This window comes from Haemaphysalis longicornis, unplaced genomic scaffold (genome assembly GCF_048455015.1).
Source record: "Haemaphysalis longicornis isolate Haplotype H1 unplaced genomic scaffold, Haemaphysalis longicornis Haplotype H1 scaffold_13, whole genome shotgun sequence".
Taxonomy (NCBI): domain Eukaryota; kingdom Metazoa; phylum Arthropoda; class Arachnida; order Ixodida; family Ixodidae; genus Haemaphysalis; species Haemaphysalis longicornis.
The window spans coordinates 52259495-52279659 of NW_027526233.1; positions in this window are offsets into that span (position 1 = coordinate 52259495).

The window sequence follows — 20165 nt, forward strand, 5'->3', positions numbered from 1 at the left end:
GTTTTCCGGTAGCGGGACTCGAACCCACATCTCCGCATAACCGGTGCGGTGCGTTCACTATTACGCTATCCCCACAGCGGCTTCTCTCTCGACTTTAAAGCGGGGGTTTTATATTTACAAGAGCTCTGAGGCCGGTCAACTAGCGCCGCCCCTCGACTACCGCGGGAGACGTAGAACGTCTTCTTTCCCAGCGGCCGCCACGTAGAACGTGGTCGGAGGTCGGGGTTAGCAATTGGCATATCCGAACTGCTGGAGCCAGTGCCTCGTAACGCATGTAGCAGAACAGAGAGATGCAGGACGAGGGACTCGGTAAAGATACATATCAAGGTTGCAGTCGTCATTGCCAGTGCTATTCGGCTTTTTTTCGAAATATTTAATAGGGCCGAATGACGTGTGCTTGTCACGTTTCTTTGATTCATTGATAAATGAGCGAAAATATAAGTCGAGAAAAAATCCGCCGTTTTCCGGGAGCGGGACTCGAACCCACATCTCCGCAATAACCGGTGCGGTGCGTTCAAAATTACGCTATCCCCACAGTGGCTTCTCTCTCGACTTTAAAGCGGGGGTTTTATATTTACAAGAGCTGTGAGGCCGGTCAACTAGCGCCGCCCCTCGACTACCGCGGGAGACATAGAACGTCTTCTTTCCCAGCGGCCGCCACGTAGAACGTGGTCGGAGGTCGGGGTTAGCAATTGGCATATCCGAACTGCTGGAGCCAGTGCCTCGTAATGCATGTAGCAGAACAGAGAGATACGGGACGAGGGACTCGGTAAAGATACATATCAAGGTTGCAGTCGTCATTGCCAGTGCTATTCGGCTTTTTTTCGAAATATTTAATAGGGCCGAATGACGTGTGCTTGTCACGTTTCTTTGATTCATTGATAAATAAGCGAAAATATAAGTCGAGAAAAAATCCGCCGTTTTCCGGGAGCGGATCTCGAACCCACATCTCCGCATAACCGGTGCGGTGCGTTCACCATTACGCTATCCCCACAGCGGCTTCTCTCCCGACTTTAAAGCGGGGGTTTTATATTTACAAGAGCTCGGAGGCCGGTCAACTAGCGCCGCCCCTCGACTACCGCGGGAGACGTAGAACGTCTTCTTTCCCAGCGGCCGCCACGTAGAACGTGGTCGGAGGTCGGGGTTAGCAATTGGCATATCCGAACTGCTGGAGCCAGTGGCTCGTAATGCATGTAGCAGAACAGAGAGATACGGGACGAGGGACTCGGTAAAGATACATATCAAGGTTGCAGTCGTCATTGCCAGTGCTATTCGGATTTTTTTCGAAATATTTAATAGGGCCGAATGACGTGTGCTTGTCACGTTTCTTTGATTCATTGATGAATAAGCGAAAATGTAAGTCGAGAAAAAACCCGCCGTTTTCCGGGAGCGGGACTTAAACCCACATCTCCGCATAACCGGTGCGGTGCGTTCACCATTACGCTATCCCCACAGCGGCTTCTCTCTCGACTTTAAAGCGGGGGTTTTATATTTACAAGAGCTCTGAGGCCAGTCAACTAGCGCCGCCCCTCGACTACCGCGGGAGACGTAGAACGTCCTCTTTCCCAGCGGCCGCCACGTAGAACGTGGTCGGAGGTCGGGGTTAGCAATGGGCATATCCGAACTGCTGGAGCCAGTGCCTCGTAATGCATGTTGCAGAACAGAGAGATACGGGACGAGGGACTCGGTAAAGATACATATCAAGGTTGCAGTCGTCATTGCCAGTGCTAATCGGCTTTTTTTCGAAATATTTAATAGGGCCGAATGACGTGTGCTTGTCACGTTTCTTTGATTCATTGATAAATAGGCGAAAATATAAGTCGAGAAAAAATCCGCCGTTTTCCGGTAGCGGGACTCGAACCCACATCTCCGCATAACCGGTGCGGTGCGTTCACTATTACGCTATCCCCACAGCGGCTTCTCTCTCGACTTTAAAGCGGGGGTTTTATATTTACAAGAGCTCTGAGGCCGGTCAACTAGCGCCGCCCCTCGACTACCGCGGGAGACGTAGAACGTCTTCTTTCCCAGCGGCCGCCACGTAGAACGTGGTCGGAGGTCGGGGTTAGCAATTGGCATATCCGAACTGCTGGAGCCAGTGCCTCGTAATGGATGTAGCAGAACAGAGAGATACGGGACGAGGGACTCGGTAAAGATACATATCAAGGTTGCAGTCGTCATTGCCAGTGCTATTCGGCTTTTTTTCGAAATATTTAATAGGGCCGAATGACGTGTGCTTGTCACGTTTCTTTGATTCATTGATAAATAAGCGAAAATATAAGTCGAGAAAAAATCCGCCGTTTTCCGGGAGCGGATCTCGAACCCACATCTCCGCATAACCGGTGCGGTGCGTTCACCATTACGCTATCCCCACAGCGGCTTCTCTCCCGACTTTAAAGCGGGGGTTTTATATTTACAAGAGCTCGGAGGCCGGTCAACTAGCGCCGCCCCTCGACTACCGCGGGAGACGTAGAACGTCTTCTTTCCCAGCGGCCGCCACGTAGAACGTGGTCGGAGGTCGGGGTTAGCAATTGGCATATCCGAAATGTTGGAGCCAGTTCCTCGTAATGCATGTAGCAGAACAGAGAGATACGGGACGAGGGACTCGGTAAAGATACATATCTAGGTTGCAGTCGTCATTACCAGTGCTATTCGGCTTTTTTTCGAAATATTTAATAGGGCCGAATGACGTGTGCTTGTCCCGTTTCTTTGATTCATTGATAAATAAGCGAAAATATAAGTCGAGAAAAATCCGCCGTTTTCCGGGAGCGGGACTCGAACCCACATCTCCGCATAACCGGTGCGGTGCGTTCACCATTACGCTATCCCCACAGCGGCTTCTCGCTCGACTTTAAAGCGGGGGTTTTATATTTACAAGAGCTCTGAGGCCGGTCAACTAGCGCCGCCCCTCGACTACCGCGGGAGACGTAGAACATCTTCTTTCCCAGCGGCCGCCACGTAGAACGTGGTCGGGGTTAGCAATTGGCATATCCGAACTGCTGGAGCCAGTGGCTCGTAATGCATGTAGCAGAACCGAGAGATACGGGACGAGGGACTCGGTAAAGATACATATCAAGGTTGCAGTCGTCATTGCCAGTGCTATTCGGCTTTTTTTCGAAATATTTAATAGGGCCGAATGACGTGTGCTTGTCACGTTTCTTTGATTCATTGATAAATAAGCGAAAATATAAGTCGAGAAAAATCCGCCGTTTTCCGGGAGCGGGACTCGAACCCACATTACCGCATAACCGGTGCGGTGCGTTCACCATTACGCTATCCCCACAGCGGCTTCTCTCTCGACTTTAAAGCGGGGGTTTTATATTTACAAGAGCTCTGAGGCCGGTCAACTAGCGCCGCCCCTCGACTACCGCGGGAGACGTAGAACGTCTTCTTTCCCAGCAGGTCCACGTAGAACGTGGTCGGAGGTCGGGGATAGCAATTGGCATATCCGAACTGCTGGAGCCAGTGCCTCGTAATGCATGTAGCAGAACAGAGAGATACGGGACGAGGGACTCGGTAAAGATACATATCAAGGTTGCAGTCGTCATTGCCAGTGCTATTCGGCTTTTTTTCGAAATATTTAATAGGGCCGAATGAAGTGTGCTTGTCACGTTTCTTTGATTCTATGATAAATAAGCGAAAATATAAGTCGAGAAAAAATCCGCCGTTTTCCGGGAGCGGGACTCGAACCCACATCTCCGCATAACCAGTGCGGTGCGTTCACCATTACGCTATCCCCACAGCGGCTTCTCTCTCGACTTTAAAGCGGGGGTTTTATATTTACAAGAGCTCTGAGGCCGGTCAACTAGCGCCGCCCCTCGACTACCGCGGGAGACGTAGAACGTCTTCTTTCCCAGCAGGTCCACGTAGAACGAGGTCGGTGGTCGGGGATAGCAATTGGCATATCCGAACTGCTGGAGCCAGTGCCTCGTAATGCATGTAGCAGAACAGAGAGATACGGGACGAGGGACTCGGTAAAGATACATATCAAGGTTGCAGTCGTCATTGCAGTGCTATTCGGCTTTTTTTCGAAATATTTAATAGGGCCCAATGACGTGTGCATGTCACGTTTCTTTGATTCATTGATAAATAAGCGAAAATATAAGTCGAGAAAAAATCCGCCGTTTTCCGGGAGTGGGACTCGAACCAACATCTCCGCATAACCGGTGCGGTGCGTTCACCATTACGCTATCCCCACAGCGGCTTCTCTCTCGACTTTAAAGCGGGGGTTTTATATTTACAAGAGCTCTGAGGCCGGTCAACTAGCGCCGCCCCTCGACTACCGCGGGAGACGTAGAACGTCTTCTTTCCCAGCGGCCGCCACGTAGAACGTGGTCGGAGGTCGGGGTTAGCAATTGGCATATCCGAACTGCTGGAGCCAGTGCCTCGTAATGCATGTACCAGAACAGAGAGATACGGGACGAGAGACTCGGTAAAGATACATATCAAGGTTGCAGTCGTCATTGCCAGTGCTATTCGGCTTTTTTTTCGAAATATTTATAGGGCCGAATGACGTGTGCTTGTCACGTTTCTTTGATTTATTGATAAATAAGCGAAAATATAAGTCGAGAAAAAATCCGCCGTTTTCCGGGAGCGGGACTCGAACCCACATCTCCGCAGAACCGGTGCGGTGCGTTCACCATTACGCTATCCCCACAGCGGCTTCTCTCTCGACTTTAAAGCGGGGGTTTTATATTTACAAGAGCTCTGAGGCCGGTCAACTAGCGCCGCCCCTCGACTACCGAGGGAGACGTAGAACGTCTTCTTTCCCAGCGGCCGCCACGTAGAACGTGGTCGGAGGTCGGGGTTAGCAATTGGCATATCCGAACTGCTGGAGCCAGTGCCTCGTAATGCATGTAGCAGAACAGAGAGATACGGGACGAGGGACTCGGTAAAGATACATATCAAGGTTGCAGTCGTCATTGCAGTGCTATTCGGCTTTTTTTCGAAATATTTAATAGGTCCGAATGACGTGTGCATGTCACGTTTCTTTGATTCATTGATAAATAAGCGAAAATATAGGTCGAGAAAAAATCCGCTGTTTTCCGGGAGCGGGACTCGAACCCACATCTCCGCATAACCGGTGCGATGCGTTCACCATTACGCTATCCCCACAGCGGCTTCTCTCTCGACTTTAAAGCGGGGGTTTTATATTTACAAGAGCTCTGAGGCCGGTCAACTAGCGCCGTCCCTCGACTTCCGCGGGAGACATAGAACGTCTTCTTTCCCAGCGGCCGCCACGTAGAACGTGGTCGGAGGTCGGGAGTAGCAATTGGCATATCCGAACTGCTGGAGCCAGTGCCTCGTAATGCATGTAGCAGAACAGAGAGATACGGGACGAGGGACTCGGTAAAGATACATATCAAGGTTGCAGTCGTCATTGCCAGTGCTATTCGGATTTTTTTCGAAATATTTAATAGGGCCGAATGACGTGTGCTTGTCACGTTTCTTTGATTCATTGATAAATAAGCGAAAATATAAGTCGAGAAAAAACCCGCCGTTTTCCGAGAGCGGGACTCAAACCCACATCTCCGCATAACCGGTGCGGTGCGTTCACCATTACGCTATCCCCACAGCGGCTTCTCTCTCGACTTTAAAGCGGGGGTTTTATATTTACAAGAGCTCTGAGGCCAGTCAACTAGCGCCGCCCCTCGACTACCGCGGGAGACGTAGAACGTCCTCTTTCCCAGCGGCCGCCACGTAGAACGTGGTCGGAGGTCGGGGTTAGCAATGGGCATATCCGAACTGCTGGAGCCAGTGCCTCGTAATGCATGTTGCAGAACAGAGAGATACGGGACGAGGGACTCGGTAAAGATACATATCAAGGTTGCAGTCGTCATTGCCAGTGCTAATCGGCTTTTTTTCGAAATATTTAATAGGGCCGAATGACGTGTGCTTGTCACGTTTCTTTGATTCATTGATAAATGAGCGAAAATATAAGTCGAGAAAAAATCCGCCGTTTTCCGGGAGCGGGACTCGAACCCACATCTCCGCAATAACCGGTGCGGTGCGTTCAAAATTACGCTATCCCCACAGTGGCTTCTCTCTCGACTTTAAAGCGGGGGTTTTATATTTACAAGAGCTCTGAGGCCGGTCAACTAGCGCCGCCCCTCGACTACCACGGGAGACGTAGAACGTCTTCTTTCCCAGCGGCCGCCACGTAGAACGTGGTCGGAGGTCGGGGTTAGCAATTGGCATATCCGAACTGCTGGAGCCAGTGGCTCGTAATGCATGTAGCAGAACAGAGAGATACGGGACGAGGGACTCGGTAAAGATACATATCAAGGTTGCAGTCGTCATTGCCAGTGCTATTCGGCTTTTTTTCGAAATATTTAATAGGGCCGAATGACGTGTGCTTGTCACGTTTCTTTGATGCATTGATAAATAAGCGAAAATATAAGTCGAGAAAAATCCGCCGTTTTCCGGCAGCGGGACTCGAACCCACAACTCCGCATAACCGGTGCGGTGCGTTCACCATTACGCTATCCCCACAGCGGCTTCTCTCTCGACTTTAAAGCGGGGGTTTTATATTTACAAGAGCTCTTAGGCCGGTCAACTAGCGCCGCCCCTCGACTACCGCGGGAGACGTAGAACGTCTTCTTTCCCAACGGCCGCCACGTAGAACGTGGTCGGAGGTCGGGGATAGCAATTGGCATATCCGAACTGCTGGAGCCAGTGCCTCGTAATGCATGTAGCAGAACAGAGAGATACGGGACGAGGGACTCGGTAAAGATACATATCAAGGTTGCAGTCGTCATTGCCAGTGCTATTCGGCTTTTTTTCGAAATATTTAATACGGCCGAATGACGTGTGCTTGTCACGTTTCTTTGTTTCATTGATAAATAAGCGAAAATATAAGTCGAGAAAAAATCCGCCGTTTTCCGGGAGCGGGACTCGAACCCACATCTCCGCATAACCGGTGCGGTGCGTTCACCATTACGCTATCCCCACAGCGGCTTCTCTCTCGACTTTAAAGCGGGGGTTTTATATTTACAAGAGCTCTGAGGCCGGTCAACTAGCGCCGCCCCTCGACTAACGCGGGAGACGTAGAACGTCTTCTTTCCCAGCGGCCGCCACGTAGAACGTGGTCAGAAGTCGGGGTTAGCAATTGGCATATCCGAACTGCTGGAGCCAGTGCCTCGTAATACATGTAGCAGAACAGAGAGATACGGGACGAGGGACTCGGTAAAGATAAATATCAAGGTTGCAGTCGTCATTGCCAGTGCTATTCGGCTTTTTTTCGAAATATTTAATAGGGCCGCATGACGTGTGCTTGTCACGTTTCTTTGATTCATTGATAAATAAGCGAAAATATAGGTCGAGAAAAAATCCGCCGTTTTCCGGGAGCGGGACTCGAACCCACATCTCCGCATAACCGGTGCGGTGCGTTCACCATTACGCTATCCCCACAGCGGCTTCTCTCTCGACTTTAAAGCGGGGGTTTTATATTTACAAGAGCTCTGAGGCCGGTCAACTAGCGCCGCCCCTCGACTACCGCGGGAGACGTAGAACGTCTTCTTTCCCAGCGGCCGCCACGTAGAACGTGGTCGGAGGTCGGGGTTAGCTCTTGTAAATATAAAACCCCCGCTTTAAAGTCGACAGAGAAGCCGCTGTGGGGATAGCGTAATGGTGAACGCACCGCACCGGTTATGCGGAGATGTGGGTTCGAGTCCCGCTCCCGGAAAACGGCGGATTTTTTCTCGACTTATATTTTCGCTTATTTATCAATGAATCAAAGAAACGTGACAAGCACACGTCATTCGGCCCTATTAAATATTTCGAAAAAAAGCCGAATAGCACTGGCAATGACGACTGCAACCTTGATATGTATCTTTACCGAGTCCCTCGTCCCGTATCTCTCTGTTCTGCTACATGCATTACGAGGTACTGGCTCCAGCAGTTCGGATATGCCAATTGCTAACCCCGACCTCCGACCACGTTCTACGTGGCGGCCGCTGGGAAAGAAGACGTTCTACGTCTCCCGCAGTAGTCGAGGGGCGGTGCTAGTTGACCGGCCTCAGAGCTCTTGTAAATATAAAACCCCCGCTTTAAAGTCGAGAGAGAAGCCGCTGTGGGGATAGCGTAATGGTGAACGCACCGCACCGGTTATGCGGAGATGTGGGTTCGAGTCCCGCTCCCGGAAAACGGCGGATTTTTTCTCGACTTATATTTTCGCTTATTTATCAATGAATCAAAGAAACGTGACATGCACACGTCATTCAGCCCTATTAAATATTTCGAAAAAAAGCCGAATAGCACTGGCAATGACGACTGCAACCTTGATATGTATCTTTACCGAGTCCCTCGTCCCGTACCTCTCTGTTCTGCTATATATATATATATATAAAGAACAACTCACACACAGCGCGAAAAAAATAAGAACTCTGAAGAAAGGGAGTCCTCTCCCTGAAACGGCAGTAAACTTATTTCTATTTTCTACGTCTTTCTCGTTTGTCTCTGTCTCTACTAACATTATATATATATATATATATATATATATATATATATATATATATATATATATAGAGAGAGAGAGAGAGAGAGAGACGTACGGGACGAGGGATTCCGTAAGGACACATATCAAAGTTGCAGTCCTTATTGCCAGTGCTGTTTGGCGTTTTATAGTGCCGAATGAAGTATATTGCTTTTTTTTTGCTTTTTTTTGCTTTTTTTTTGCTTTTTTTTTTTGCAGAAATTATTCCTGCAAAAAAAAGCAATATACTTCATTCGGCACTATAAAACGCCAAACAGCACTGGCAATAAGGACTGCAACTTTGATATATATATATATATATATATATATATATACAGTCGAATCCACTTATAACAATACCGCTTATAACAATATATCGGATATAATGATGGACAACGATTGCACCGTCCAATTTTGTATGCTTTCTATGGTAAAATAACCCGCTTTTTACGATGCTCCCGAGCCGCCATATCGGATATAGCGATTGAATCCGCTTACCTCGCGCGCCGAAAATGCGAGCTGCCGCCGGCGCTGGCGCCGGCACTCGGCGCCGACAGCACGCTACGCGCCTTGCATCCCGTCCACCCCTCAGAAAACGAGTCGACTGCGCCCAGCGAGAGGGGAAGCAGCTTTTCTTCCCGACTCCCCTCCCGGAGCCGCTGCTTTGGCCTCGTCCGCGCGTCCGGCCGAGCCAACGTTCGGCTGGTTCGGCCATTTCGGCTCGCACTGCTCGCAGCTCGGATGTTTCCCTCGCCTTTTCTGCGCGCCGAACTGAGTGCTTTTTTTCCTCCGCATCTGCCTCCTTTCAACGTTTCACCAGTTTCACTGCGGAGTCGGACTGAACGTTCGGACGCCATGGCCGATTCGCCTGCGGCGCTTCCTTCGCAAAGTTGCGCGCCGTCGCAGCAGAAAAGAAAGCGCACGGCAATCACTCTAGAAGTGAAGAAGAGAATTTTGAAAGACCACGCAAATGGCCAAAAAGTGTCCGCCCTCGTGGCCAAGTACAGGCTCTCACAATCGACCGTCTCCACAATCATCCGTTTCGCTACCAAAATAACGGAGAGTGGCATGGACAGTGAGAACCATAAGAGGGTTCGACAGGGCGCCCACAAAGACGTTGAGGACGCATTGTTCGAATGGTTTTTAAGCGCTCGTGCGATGAACATGCCGATCAGCGGGACAATTCTGGCCGCGAAGGCGAAGCAGTTCGCCTGCACGCTAAACAAGAGCGACCTCGAGCCGGGTGGCGGCTGGTTACAGCGGTTCAAGGAAAGGCACGGGATCGTGTATAAAGCAGTTACGGGCGTGGCAGCATCCCTCGACGTGGAGGCAAAACGTCGTTGGGAAGAGGAGACGTTCCCAAGCTTCTTTGAAAAGTATGCTGACCGCGATATTTACAACGGCGACGAAACCGGTCTCTTTTTCCAAATGCTTCCCTCCAAGACGCACGCTGTGAAAGGAGACCCTTGTAAGGCTGGTAAGAACAGTAAGCTGCGCGTTACTGTCTTCTTGTGCAGCAACATGGACGGCAGTGACAAGTGTCAGGCGTTCGTAATTGGGAAGTCGAGGAATCCGCGCTGCTTCCGCGATGCTGCACGAATCCCAATGTGGTACCGCCACAATGAAAAAGCGTGGTTGTCGGGGGCGCTGTTCCAGGAGTGGCTCGTGGAATTCAACGAGGGGATGGAGCGGCAGAAAAGGAAGGTGGCACTTGTGTTGGACAATTGTACTGCGCACCAATCCATGCCTGACATGGCGAGCGTGGAAGTGTTCTTCCTTCCGCCCAATATCACGGCAGGCTTGCAGCCCATGGACGCCGGCGTGATCGCCAACTTCAAGGTGCTATATCGCCGGAACGTCCTCGACAGGCTTTTGCTGAACGTGGACAACGCCGCACGGAGAAGCCAGGAACCTGACCTGAAGATAACACTGCTCATGGCCACGCAGTTTATCTTCGGAGCGTGTTGTAGAGTTCGCGCCTCCACGGTGCGAAACTGCTTTCGGCATGCTGGCTTCGTTCGGCGAATCACGAGGAGGAAGCAGGCGAGGAGGAAGCGATCCCAGGGGAGGCCACGGAAGCACCGACGATAAAGGGGTGCCACAGTTATGGTCGGCGCTTCACGAAGACGCGACGGGTCTCGACTATTTTCTCCATGCCGACAATGGTGTGGAAACGTCCGAGTGCCTCAGTGACGAGGCGATCGTTGCGATTGTGCGTGGTGCAGCGGACAGCGGTGAGAGTGACGACAACGACGACGTGGCTGAGCAGCCTACCCAGGTACCGTCATCCCACGAGACCCAACGAATGATACAGTTCCTACGGCACTTCATTTTCGCGAAGGACCTCCCGCTCAGCTATGTGGAGCAATTAGATACTCTCGAAAAAGATGTGCGTCAGCTTCGCACGAAGCAGTCAAAGCTGACTGACTACGGCTTTTCGGCAAACGAGTAGTTGCACTACCTCACTTGCATGCTAATAAAATGTTTTGATCTCTCTTGTGGCTTTTTTTTCTAGACCCGCTTATAACAATTATCGGTTATAACGATGGGATTTTCTTGGCAATTGGATATTGTTATAAGTAGACTAGACTGTATATTATATATATATATATATATGAGAACCTTCCGGTATGCCCCGCGCCGGGTCAACAAACACCCTCTCCTCCTTTCTCTCCAAAAAGTCCCGAATTTTCAACCCCCGGCGGACTTCCCTGTGACCTACTTCGCGGCTCAAACTGTACAACCTTCTTTCCCCCTCAATATCTCCCTCGGCTTACTCCCAAAGTAATCTTATTTCTCAATTTCACTTCCTGCTTTCCTTTTCTCATCTCACCTGGGGACCTACCCCTATATAAAGCACGCCAGCCAGGCCAGAGATCGCCCTGACAAAAGCAAGTCTTTTTTCTGAAACATGGCAACAATCGTGCTTTTAACTAGTTCGAAGAATTTTTTCTCTTGTCTTCTCTACCATCCTCAAAGTTCTAGTGCTCCCTATATATATATATATATATATGTATATGTATATAAATATATATATATATATATATATATATATATATATATATATATATATATATATATATTTATATACACATAAATATATATATTTTATATGTATATATTGAGAGGCAGCAGTTAGAAGGACAAGGGACCATTGCTTTTGCCGCTCCTTTATTTGGAAGCGTCAAGAAGACAACAACCAAGGTGGCGACTCGGCATACCTGCTGCTGATCATCACCCAAAAAAGAGTTTATGCCGGTGATGATGAGTATGTTCAGCATTAGATGCTGTAGCACAAGGTACTGTTGATGATGTTTGTTACCGATGGAGACAAATATCTTTCACCAGCCAGCGAGACACAAAAAAAGCTCACACTATTGTCACCCTCGTTCAAAGAAGCGGCCGCCTGGCCGCGTGTTTGAGTTCGTCGCGGCGACTGATGTCCATGTGCTTTCTATCCTGTAGGCTGGCTTCTGTCCCCATGCGGGCACGGGCAAGTTGGCGGCAATGTTCAACCCGAGCAACAAATTGTCCGAGAAGCGTCGCAGAACGTGGCATGAGAGCGGGGAAAAAGCAGGTATCCAGAGTGTGCGAAGGGTGACGGCCGCATACAAGGTAGTATGGATAGTATCCTGTTGAGCTCTGAACAGCGGTATTTTAAGCATAGGTAAGAGGATGTAAGATTGCGTCCCCAGTTGCGATGATCAGGTTGAATATATATAAAGATCATATCAGAAAGAGTTTGATGGAAGCGTTCTGTCAGGCCATTTGTTTGTGGATGATAGCTGGAAGCCATCTTGTGACAGGGGTTGGAAGCTCGAAGCAAGCCGGCAAGAACTTGAGACATAAATGGCTTTCGTTATAGCTTAGCAAAATGCGGGGCGCTCAATGGCATAGCAAAATGTTGTTTAAGAAGTGAGTGATCTCGGTGGTGCTAGCTGATGGAAGTGGAGCGGTTTCGGCGTAGCGATCAGGTGATCCACTGCAATAACTATCCTCCGCTGACCGGCCGGTGTCATAGGAAAGGGACCATAAAGGCTAATACCGACCACTTCAAACGGGCTTGCTGGATGCGGAAGAGGCTGGAGAAGACAAACAGGGGCCGATGTAGAGCGTTTCCGGTCCTGGCAGAGCGCGCAAGGGGCGACGTATTTGGCAACACTTGTATAAAGCCCTGGCCAAAAGAAGCGTCCTCGGACACGGTCATAGGTCTTCTTAAATGCAAGGTGGCCTGTAGTCGGGTCATCGTGCAACGATTCCACATTGCGAGAACAGAGTGAACGGGGCAGTACCGGAACCAACCTACATCCATTGGTGTGGTGGGTGGAGCGGTAAAATTCCCCCTCCAGAAGCTGCAACTGTGGTGCATCTGACGACGTAGCTTTTCGGTGGTCATGTGGATCCGGTGAGCGGATCGATTATTGTCCGACAATGTTTGCCTGCGCGTTGGCGGCCAACAAAGTTGGGGGATATTGTTGATGAGAAAATGGGTGGTGCAGTTAGCCAATGTGACACACTGGAATGTCGGAGAACAAAACGTCATCTGAAGACTTCACCCGCGGACACCGGGAAAGGGTGTCGGGGTCGAGGTGCTTCCGAGCAGGGCTATAGATGACCGCGAAGTTATATTCTTGCAAGCGCCGAGTCCGGCGCCCCAGTCGTCTTGACAAGTTTTTCAAAGAAGCCAGCCAACACAGGGCATGGTGACCTTTAACGACTGTGAAGTGTCGACCGTACAAGTATGGCCGGAACATTTCTACAGACCACACAACAGCCAGACACTCTTGCTCTGCGGTGGGGTAATTCTTTTATGCGGACGTCAGAGGGCTGCTTGCGTACGCAACCGTTCGTTCACGCGAGTGAGCATTGCGTGGTGGCAAGACGGCGCCGATTCCATGCCCTGTGTCATCTGTATGAAGAAGGACTGGCTGCGTGTGTGGAAAAGGCAAATTAACGCGCGGAAATAAGTGTTTGCTGTAGACTTGGAACAGCCTTCTCGCAGTCGTCACTCCAGACAAAGGGGTTACCAGAATGCAGCAGCTGATGGAGGCGCGAGGACAAAGTGGCAAAATTTCAAACGCTACGGTGGAAATATGATGCCAGACCAAGAAAACTGCGAGGGTATTTTTGCTCTTGAGGTCGAGGGCAATTGGCCAGAGCGCAAATTTTGTCTTGGTCGGGCCGTATACCATGTTTGCTGACAATGTTATCCAGAACTTTGATAGATGTAAGAGCGAGGTGACACTTCTTCACTTTCAGAGTCAGACCGGCTCTGGCCAGATTAGTCAGAATTTTGTCCAGACGCCGGAGAGATTCAGAAAAACTCGACGAGAAAATAATAATGTCATCCAGAGAGCACAAGCACGTCTTCCGTTTTGGGCCACGAAGGACTGTATCTATCATGTGCTCATACGTGGCAGGGGTGTTGCATCAACCAAACGACATCGCGGTAAACTCGAATAGGCAGTCTGGAGTAGCTAACGGTGTTTTTTCTTTGTCAGGCTCGTGCATAGGCGCTGAGTAGAAGAACCCGAAATGGCCGGGGAAAGCATTCGCGGCGGTAAAAAATCTCAGAGGGCGTAAATACTGCAGTGGCGTCAGTCGTAGATGCGCAGTACACAGACACAGAGGCAGAACATTAGGCTGAGACGACGCTTTCTTTTTGCCTGGGCGAGCTTCGCAGCACGGGCAGAATTGCTTCCATCAAATAATACAAAACCTAAAGAAAACTCAGCTTCTAGTCGTGCACAGTTAATCACTTGATTAGCACGCGAAAGGAAGTCCCACTGTAATACCATTTCGTGGGAACACGCCTGTAGCACAAAGAAATTAATAAAGGACAGAACGTCCTGAAAAACGATTCGAGCCATGCAAACGGCCTATGGCTCTATGGTGGGCGCGCTTGCAGTTCGGCTCGAAAATCCAAGTAGAAGCGTCTTGATTTAGTGCTGTAAACTGCGAAGATTGGCGTGAATTACGGAAATCACAGCTCCTGTGTGTACAAGGGTGACAGTGAGAAAACAGCAATGGTTAAGGCTGATAACCTTGGTAGGAGACCGCAGACCATTATGCTTTCGACTTATGGACGTCGGCGCAGTTCTTGTTCTCTGTGTCTTCGGCACCAGAACGACATCGTGTCAGGGTGTGCGTGCGAACACGTTTTGAGGAAAAATCGCGGTCAGTAATCGTGGTAAAATCCGAAGTGCGATCGGGAGTCGTTGAAACAAGTTACACCTGGGATTTGCCGTCAGCGGGAAACAAGCATGCGCATCGGCCAAGCGATGACAGACGGCGGCGGTAGTAGCGTGCGACGTGCAAAGGTAGTCTACAAGCAATGCAAATAAGTCCTTTATCTGGCGCACGCCGTAGACAAGGATCTTCGGATTAAACCCGGGAGGTGGAAGCACCGTTGGTATCACCGCACGTCGCCCTGGCAAGGTCGGCTGGTACATCAGGGGGTACCCCTTCAATGTTCTAGTGGCGGTCGGCGTTTGTGATGGGTGCAATAATCGCAACGCATTTCGGACTAGGTGAAAGTGTTTCGACAGCTTGATCTCCGATCAAGTGCTCGGGCGAAGGCGATAGCGTTGACACAGGCTTTGTCGTGACTAGTAGAAGGCACAACTGACGGGCCCACAGTGTCCTTGATTTGCGGATGGAACCAATAGTCGGCGTGAATCAGTGATAAACTCGACAGAGTGATCCTATGCAAGAGGTCATCGACTGAGGGCCCGTTATGTCCGTAACTAATCGAAGCTATGGCCCAAGTTAACGACTTTTGTATCTCTGCGTATATCTCTGGACAAAAGTATTTTGAAGGCGTCGTCATCTCTTCCTTTCGAGATGTGCTTGATCTTCAACGTCTTGCTTACTGGGGACGTCGTGCCTATAAAGGTCGACGGCGTCCACAATGCAGCTTGTTAGGTTTTCTCTGACGTATTGGTTTTGCAAGCGAAATCACTGCACCTCGGAGCTTGTGCACGATTCGCGGCGTTGGTGCTTCAATTAGGTTCATGTGTAGATGCCACGCTCGCTATTCAGGAATGAAAATTCCGCGACGCTGGTCGGGGAGCATAACACGTTATTTATTTCCGGTCGTCGTCCCACCGGTTGTATGCGCTTACCCGTCCATATTATGCGAGCCAATTTTCCGTGTCGCTTTCATCGGGGCCGTTGAAGTCCGACGGTCTCGCTGACACATAGCACCAAGCAGATCACACTCCGAGGGGAGGGAGTAGTGCTCAGGCCGGCTTTGCTAGATATAAATTGGGGCAGTTTTCGGGTCACGCGTTAAAGAACCGGACCATTACCAGTTACCGGAGCGATGAGACTCTATCATGACCACGGCTCCTCCTCGACTTGCTGTCTGCCCTCGCGTGCTCGGACGCCCAGTCCAAGTGCGCCCTGGTTGACAGGGCTCGGGCCCATAAAGCTGCGCTTCCGCGGCTCCACCGTCCGTACTAAGCCTCGCCAGGAATAAAACGTGTTTCCCTCTCTCTCTCTTGTACACCACTTCAAAAGAGGTTTATTATAACGGTTGCTGTGCGGCTGAAAGGTAAGGAGATCTTCCGAGCACAGTATGCACTCGAAGAACAAGGCAATAGAACGCATAGGAACAGAACAACGGAAAGAACGGAAGAACGAACCACGTGTACACTGCATGGTGTATGTGTATGTTGTTGAATGCACGAGTTGTTGCGAGTAAGCGCCGTGCTGTCTACGTCTTCCTTCGTCCCTGTTTCTTGAGCGCTTTTGTTTCCCACCAAGATGAATACGATGGAGCCCCGTCGCTTTAGCAGGCGATGGTGTGGGTTCCATTCAGCTTCAGTCACTGAGGGTAATATGCCGCCGAACAACACCCTCGCGTGGTTGGTGATGATTCTGTTGTTTCTGGTGAACATTGGCAATCTTCTTCATTAGAATATATATATATATTTATATATATATATATATATATATATATATATATATATATATATAGGGAGTAGTAGAACTTTGAAGATGGTAGAGAACACAAGAGAAGAAAAACTTCGAACAAGGTAAAAGCACGATTGTGGCCTACGTTTCAGCAAAGAGAACTTGCTTTCCTCAGGGCAATCTCTCGCCTGGCAGGCAGGGTTTATATAGGGGTAGGACCCCAGGTGAAAGGAGAGGGAAAGATGGAAGGGAAATTGAGCAAGCTGATTGGTTTCGGAGTGTGTCGGAGGAGAGATTGAGGGGCCAAGAAGGTTGTCTAGTTTAAGCCGCGAAGTAGGTCACACGGAAGTCAGCTGGTGGTTGATATTCGTGGAATTTTCGGACAGAAAGGATGAGAGGGTGCTTATTGACACGCCGCGGGGTATAGGAAAAGGATCTCAGAACCACCGGAAGCAGACCAGGCGGTGAGGGTGGGGTCCTTATCAGAAACTATCTGCAAGCCTCAGGTCAAAAGAAAAGATAGAGACAGGGGAAAACTAACTAGGTCAAGAAAAAAATAAAAAAGGAGAAAAAACAGGGAGGGAAACCACATAAACCCACACACAAAAGAAAAAGCAATGGCCCGGCAGCTGAAATGGCACGTGTCACCCACGGCAACATTCCTGGTACAGGCCTGTCCTGAAACTCAAAAACGAAAAGATAAAGTTAGAGTGACGTACGGGGCACAAGACCACGCGGAGTAAAAAAAAAAAAAAAGAGAAATTAAATAAATAAAATTGAATTCCAAAAGCAAAGGTTGGAGGCATGAGGGCGAGTATTAAGCTAGACACTAAGGAATGAAAAAAAAAGAAAAAAAAAAGAAAAAGAAATTAGGTGACCAGGTACAGAGCAGAGTGAACGTTCATAGTCTTTGGATGAGGAATATGCACGAAAATGCCTAATGCTGTATTCCCGGTGAATATCGCAAGGATTCCAAGTTGCCCTTAGACGCATTAATTCCAGCAGGTTCCATGGAGTTGAATTTGTGAATTAAGTAGGATTCTCGGTATTTCCTGTCCCTAGGGGACTTAAAATTTGACTGAAGTATATATACCTTAAGGTCATCAAAATTGTGGCCTGGTTGGTTGAAATGCTGCGCTACAGCTATGGAGGATTTGCTAAGAGTATCTGCCCGGTGACCATTAAGTCGTAGGCTCATAGGTTGGCTCGTTTCGCCTATATACTGTTTGTGGCACATTGAGCATTCCAACATATACATATATATATATATATATATCTTTTGGTTTGCAAGCAAGCAAGTTTGTACTGTCACCAAGTTGTGAAAAGAAGCCACACTCGGTCAGCTTTGTTTTCTGCACATTAAGCAAGGGAAAACCTCTTGCGAGAGCATCTACAGGTGCTTCACCTAGCTGAGCGAAGGGTCCTTGGTGGAAACGAAGTCCCTGAGAGACTATAATGCGTTGGCCCTCATGCGAAAGCGCTACACGAGTAGGCTGTGCAACCGCGTTGTAAGAGTTGTCACTGCCACCGCTGTCAGCAGCAGGCATTCGCGCTACATGATGATGATACTGCTTTAATAAAGACAAACTCATACCACGTACAACGTCTCTCTGTCTCTCTGTTCAATGCCTCTCCACTCTAAGACCCCTAACACCCTCCAATAAAATTACTCCATCTTCCCATAGGGAACCATGAGTAGTATGCGAAGCAGCCATGAGTTCAATGCAATTTCCCATTTCCTAGTTTCGGTAAGTGGAAAGTGTGGTAAATACCATGACAACCAACTTGTAACTGTAACGGTTGCTATGTACCTCAACATAACGAAAACGACGAACTGAAAGACTAATGGGCAGTTGAATCGACTCCATGGCTACTTTGCATGCTACGCAGGGTTCCCCTGCGGAAAGATAGTGTAATGTTTTGTTCTCTTGTATGCGGACGAAAGGGCGCCTCAAATAAATACGTTTCTTAGGCCTATTGATCTTTGCAAACGGGACCACTCATGAAAGTGCCAGATAATCATATTCCATGCTTCGAAAAAAAAAAGTTACGACACTTCCTGCGCAGGGAAAAGGAACAGCTATTCGGAGGCCTTGTTGGAAGGCCGCCAAACACACAGGGAATATATTAACAAAGCTACTATCGAAAGGATGCTACGGCAGAGTGCTAGCTTGTATGAGCACCAAGCTTATTTCGCGTCGCATTCGCGTGGCTTTGGCAATGTGCTCGGGAACCCTGATGCACTTGGGGAGCTAATTCGCTCCGTAGTCAACTAGGAATTACAAAAACTTCGTGACGTCTGCCAACTCTGGATTGGTTGTATTGCTAGCGTCGTTTCTGACGAGGTGTAACACGCCCTGTGAGCACCTCTTATTTATGCTGTACCGACAGCAATGGTTCCCGACCCTCTGCACATGAGCAATTCAGACGCCCTCAGACTTCCTGCTACCGCAGCAGCTCCTCTTGTGTACTGCGGACCCATCATCCCCGTGCAGTCAGCGCACTCGGAAATATATCCTTCTCTCTACTCTGGACCCTGACGCCGCATGCCTTTGAAGTCGGCGCAGTCGGCTGCGTACGTTGGGAAAAAATGAAGGAAGACAAATGTGTGCCGCACTGCGGTTTTGTAGTATTTCTGCTACCATTGTGGTAAACCTGGACACTTGTACAGAGAGTGTCGTTACCAACGACTCGGACTGCAGGGCTTTGCCATCGACTCTCATCGCGCGCGTGCCTGCCAAAGATCCTACGCCATTGCAAAGTACAGTGCACAACAGCGCTCCGTACTCTCACCGCAGCGCAATCAATCGAGTTTGCCGTCTCCATGCCGGGTTTCCCTAAAGCGCTAAAATTATGCATGTGCCTCACGGGGACGGTCACCAAGCCCTCCCCGGAATAACTATGGTCAGCGGACATTGGAGGCGAGGTCGCGGAAGGAAACGTTGTTGAACAGCTTCACCGACGGATTCAACGCAGCACGCAGTAACGGCGGCGGCAAAACATGATGACAATGGTCGGTTGTCTTTAGATATCCCGTTTTAATCGACGTTCATGCAGTTAGTGCGTTGACGGATACTGGAGTGGACTATTCCATCATGAGTGGGAGGCCTACTAGAGAACTGACGAAGTTACGACGCCATGGTGGGGACCGCTAATTCGAACCGCTGGAGGGCACTTGGTCACCCAACTCGGCGTGTGCACTGCCCGCGTGAATATTCGTAATCAACGTTCATCGCCAACTTCCTCGTAATGACCGAATACTCTCGCGACCTATTACTCGGCATGGATTTTCTCCGCGAGCATTCTCGCGGGGATAAACCTTTGGAACGTGGAATCGTCTTCGCCACTGAGCAGGCAGCTGAGAAAAGGGACAACAATGGTTGCAAGCAGAAACTTCGCGTCATCGAAGAAGGGGTAAACGTGCAACCATGAACGAGAGTACTTGTTCAGGTTGAGTGCGCTGAAATGAAAAACGGTGAAGTCATTGCTAAAGGCAACGATTTGCTTTTGCTCACAGGACACGTCTGTGTCGCGAGGGGAATCTAGTAGCTTCTTGATGGTCAGGCGGAATTACTCGTCACCTATTTCGGCTACGAAAAGACTCCTCTTTCCTGGAACCAGAGTAGCGTATATCGATGAAATGCCGTGTCGACGGGGACACGGCAGCGACCACTGCGCAATGTACTCAGTGTTCTTGCTGCAGGTCTTTTATAGTGCCTGGCCTTGAAGTTCAGACAACTATCTTATCAAAGTTACTACAAGCGAACTTCAACTGGAC